Below are 5,445 nucleotides of genomic sequence, written 5' to 3'. Positions count from 1 at the left end.
GTCCGAGGGCAATTTCGGCATGCATGTCATTTTCTGTAGATTGTGACACATGTCGTTTGTTGTGTTCACTATTCTTAACCATGGATGTGTTTTTCCAAATCACCGGGCTTCCTGTAGGAATGATTAAGAAAAGCAAACTTTGAAATATTTGAATTAAAATACTTTTATGTGAATACGTTAAAGACTCATTAGTTAACAATAGTGATAATATGGGTGGGTGGAATGCAATGCATATTAGTCAGTGAGACATAAAATTGGGGTGTAGAAAAGCAGAGGAAGGAAGAGTTTACTCAGTTGACTTCGATAGCATCCTCGACCCCATGGCTAGAGCTGGGTCAGATCCTCCGGGCTCACCGGAAGCATCTTCTGCTGAGTGTCCTCTGTTGCAGAGTTTGGACCTTCAGCCCTCCTGGCTGTGCAAGTTGCTCCAGAAGAACGGGTATGCAGAGCCGAGAGACAGCAGCGTGCAGAGGGCTGACCATTGAGTGATGTGAGTTCTAAGTGCGCTATGACAGAAATATGCAGAAACCATCGGAGAGGACAAATGTGTTGATGTGTATGAGTGCTTTGGCTGCGTGTATGATGTATATAGGTGCACCATATGCATGCTTGGTGCTTGAGGAGGTCAGGATATTGGATTTCCTGAAACTGAAGTTACAGATGCTTGTGAGCTGCCACGTAGGGCCTGAGAATTGAACCCTGGTTCTCTGCTAGATCAACAAGTGCTCTTAACTGCTGAGCCAACTCTCCAGCCAGTGGCTAAACACTTTAAACTAGGTCAAGCAACTAATTTGTATGCTATTTAAGCTATATTTGTTTTTGTATCGGTTGTCGTCTATAAGTTAACATTAGTTTTTTTTTAAAAAAGGATATTTTTATTTTATGTGCATACAGTTGTCTGCATTTGTTTTTGCGCCAAGTGCATGCAGTGCCCTTGGTGCTGGCATAACTGGATATCAACATGTAGAAGAATGAAAATAAATCCATATCTATTGCCATGCACAAAACTCAAGTCCAAATGAAGCAAAGACCTCAACCTAAAACCCATCACACTGAACCTCATAGAAGAGAAAGTGGGAAGTTCATTTGAATGCATTGGCACAGGGAACCACTTCCTAAATATTAACCCCAGTAGTACCTACACTGAGAGAAACAATTAATAAATAGGACCTCCTGAAACTGAGAATCTTCTGTAAAGCAAAGTACATGGTCAAAAAGACAAAACGACAGCCTACAGAATGGGAAAAGATCTTCACCAACCCCACATCAGACAGAGGGCTGATCTCCAAAATATAAAAGAACTCAAAAAATTGGACATCAAAAGGACAAATAATCCGATAAACTTGGGTATAGACTTAAACAGAGAACTCTCAACAGAGGAATTTAAAATGGCTGAAAGACACTTAAGAAAATATTCAACATCCTTAGTCATCAGAGAAATGCAAATCAAAACAACTCTGAGATTCCATCTTACACCTGTAAAAATGGCCAAGATCAAAAACACTGATGACAACTTATGCTGGAGAGGATGTGGGGTAAAGGGAACACTTCTGCATTGCTGGTGGGAATGCAAGCTAGTACAATTCCTTTGGATGTCAGTGTGGTGATTATTTTCCTCAGAAAATTAGGAAACAACCTTCCTCGAGTCCCAGCAATACCACTTTTGGGTATATATCCAAAGGATGTTCAATTGTACCACAAGGACATGTACTCAACTATGTTCATAGCAGCATTGTTTATCATAGCCAGAACCTGGAAACAACCTAAATGCCCCTCAGCTGAAGAATGAAGAAAGAAAATATGGTACATTTACATAATAGAGTAATTACATAGTGGGGAAAAAAGTGACATCTTGAAATTTGCAGGCAAATGAATGGATCTAGAAAACATCATATTGAGTAAGGTGACCCAGACCCAAAAAGACAAATATCATATGTACTCCCTCATAAGTGGCTCTTAGACATAAAGCAAAGAAAACCAGCCTACAATTCACAATTCCAGAGAACTAGACAACGATGAGGATCCTAAGAGAGACATATATGGATCTAATCTACATGGGAAGTAGAAAAAGGCAAGATCTCCTGAGTGCATTGGGAGCATGGGGATCATGGGGGAGGGTAGAAGAGGGGAGAGGAAGGGAGGGGAGCGAAGAAAAATATATAGCTCAATAAAAAAGAATTTAAAAATTAAATAAAAAAGTAAATGTTCATTGTATGAAAAAAATGGTTTGGGGGCTGATGAGATGGCTTAGGGAGTAAAAGCACTTGCCATGTAAATCTGATGACTTGAGTTCTAATCTCAGATCTATGTAATGGTAGAGAGAGAGAGCTGACTCTGCAAAGTTGTCCTCCAACCTCTGCACACAACTAAATAATCGACTATACAATTCTACACCTAAAGGAAATTTTAAATTATTAGTTACAGGGAGAGAAAACTTTGTGATAGCAATTACTAACAATTTATTAGCATCGAATGATATTTTTTTTTCTTGGAAAATGTTAGCTTTTAATTGGCCTCCCCGAGTGGCTTCAAGCCACCAGAGAACACAGGCACCTCAAACAACGTTAATCTTCTCTTTAGCTCTTCTGCTGAAAACTTTGGTTTTCACGATTACAGAGTGTTGAGGGAGCTTTCCCTTCCCCCAGAACTTTGTAGTAGCCCGATCGCACCACATCAATGATGGGAGCGACTCTGGTCTTGTTCTTGGCAGCCTTAACCCGGGTCTGCTCACTGACCAACGTCCACAGTTTATCCAGGTTGACAGTCGGGCAGAAGTTCTGGTTCTTTAAGTGGTAATGCCTCATCCCAACTTTCCCGAAGTAACCTGGATGATATTTGTCAAAGTTGATCCTGTGATGATGCATGCCTCCTGGATGCTTGCGGTGTTTACCGATGCGGCCATGGCCGTGGCTCACGTGGCCCCGGAGTTTCCGTGTCTTTCTCAGTCTGGATGGCATGGCCGTGGCAGAAAGGAAAAGCTCGAGAGCTAATTTTATAAGTAGGAGTGGAATTTTCCAAGTGCAGGACAAGAATGGCATGAAAAGTCTATGGGTTTCTGAGAAATCTCTCCCCTTTTGCATAGCTTTACAGAGTGCATGCTATAGCAAACTTAAAAGTTAAAGAATCCTGCACTTGGGAGACACAGACGCAGGTTGATCTCTGAGTTCGAGGCCAGCCTGGTCTACAGAGTAAGTTCCAAGTCTGTCTGAGGCGCGATCTCAAAACACAAACAAACCAATAACAAGAAAGTTGAAGAGTCCTTATCTGGAAAGACATTGTGAGGTGGATCTATGAGGAAGAAGGGATACTAGAAACTCAAGGTTGTACACCATTTGAGCCCTAAGAGGGCGCAGTTTACCTACTATCCTTGACCATATGTCTCCATGGGGCAACACTGGCTTAATCAATGGTGCCTTTAATTCCTGGCTCCCGCAGGTCAGGTGGGAGTCATCAGGCTTTTCTTCTAATGCTCTCCCTCCCTTGTTTCCATGCAGGCTCCTGTCTTTCTGTCCCTCCCTGTTATGACCTTTTCTCTTTCATAGATACTTTCTGGGAATCTTGCAAACAAGACTGTTTACAGCAAAACCATCTTAACTTCTCTGCATCCCCTGTGTCGTAGGGGCTGCTGTTCTATCCAGTGCAAGATGGGGTCACGGCCCATCCAACACTTAGTTTTCAGCCTGGTGAGGCCAGGAGAAGCAGCTCAGTTGACTAGTATCTGGTCTCCTGACTCAAGGAAAATGGAAATATACCAAAAGTATGAAAAGATTCAGAGTCTTTTCTAGAATTTTTATTACTTTATTTCTGGGAAAGGGACTTGGAAAATCATGTGTACCGTGAGATGTATGTGGAGGCCAGAGGACAACCTTCAGGGTTAGCTTCTCTCCTTCCTCCAATCAGGTCGTCTGGCTTACATGCAATGTCATTATCTACGAAATCATCCCATTAGCCTTGGGTCTTCTAAGAAGACGAAAGAACAACGTCTACCTCCAGTCACAAGTGGCAGGTGACTAACGATCACTCCAATCACAAGTTATGCACCTGCAGTCCCAGCTACTTGGGAGATGGAGGGCACGGGATTTCTTGTGCCTCTGAGTTGGATGACATCATAGGGCTCTGTATCAAATAAACCAACAAATAAATAGATACATGAGATATCTGAAGAAGAAAAGACTGCGCCTGGTCAGGTTAATGTCCTGTATGAGGGAAGGCAAAAGCTCTTCAGGGGACAGGGAGGTGACATGTTGGTATGCCTGAGACTAACTGCACTCTACATTGTTCTAAGTACCTAAACATTTACCGATGTTTTCTTTTAGTGAGCCAAGAATTTCACACTACCTGAAGCTGAGTCCACTTACTTAACGATTATTTTATGTATATGAGTGTTTGCCACAGGTATGTATATAGTCCATACTTGTACCTGGTCCTTAGGGAGGCAAAAGAGGGCATCAGATGATCTACTAAGACATCTGCTACACAGACAGTTGTGAGCTGGGTAAGTTGGGGTGCTGGGAACCAAACCCAGGTCCCCTGGAAAAACAGCAAGTACTCTTAACTGCTGAGCCATCTCTCTGTCTCTAAACTTACCTTTGAGAACCAGTTTACTTAGAATACCCCAAATTATTTCTGTTTCATTTTTTACTGAGAAATCTGAAAAAAAATTACCAGAAATAGGAACTGATCTGTAAGTACATTAAGTGCCAAAGTAACAGAATAAAGGAAAAAGATTCTGAACTCTTTCCCATGTTTAGATATTTTCCAAAATTTAGAATAACAAAAATGTAAAAGGCTAAAATAGTTACAGAGAAGATAGATTGAACTTCTCCGATGTCCTGGCAAGGCTCAGGTGCCTGAGAGGATGTCACCGTGGCTCAAAGAGCTGCTATGTCAGGCCTCCCACACCACTCCACTTGTCACCACTGCAGAGCTGAGTAAGCCATGCCAGGGACAGGCCCCAGGAGATATGCTGATGTGTGAAATGAATTGACTGTTTCAGTAACCGAGAGCCAAGGCTTCTTCTACTCTCCCTTCAAAATGTGTGAAGGAAAATGTTCAGGCATGCTGAGAACCAGTTCAAGGCTCAAATCGCAACCTAGGCTCTTTCATCAAACTTCCTCGCCTCCTCTAACCGCATAGCATCTGGCAGACCAGAGTTCCTGCCCATTCACCTAATAGATGCACTGTGATATTAAGGTGCTTGTGAATGTGTAGATTATGGTAATTATGCCAATCGAGTCATTACCACTTGGCATTAAGCAAGTTCCTGAATATCATCTTTGTGTTGTTAATTAAGCTTTTTTTATGGAAATTTAAAAAATACACAAAATAGAAAAGATAGTATAATATGGTCCCCTCCATCTACTTACCCAAGCAAAAGAGATACAGGTATTCATCAAGATGTTAATTTTTGTTCATTCATGTTTTTATACTTTTTCTCTACGTTTT

General features: G+C 41.7%; 1 pseudogene; it reads right to left on the bottom strand.

The window, feature by feature from the left end:
* Nucleotides 1–324: 324 nt before the first annotated feature.
* On the bottom strand, nucleotides 325–2,957 carry LOC130862058 (60S ribosomal protein L27a-like; annotated as a pseudogene).
* Between the last annotated feature and the right edge of the window lie 2,488 nt (nucleotides 2,958–5,445).

The sequence above is a fragment of the Chionomys nivalis genome, chromosome 19, assembly GCF_950005125.1.
Source record: "Chionomys nivalis chromosome 19, mChiNiv1.1, whole genome shotgun sequence".
Taxonomy (NCBI): domain Eukaryota; kingdom Metazoa; phylum Chordata; class Mammalia; order Rodentia; family Cricetidae; genus Chionomys; species Chionomys nivalis.
This window is presented reverse-complemented; position numbering and strand designations above follow the sequence as displayed.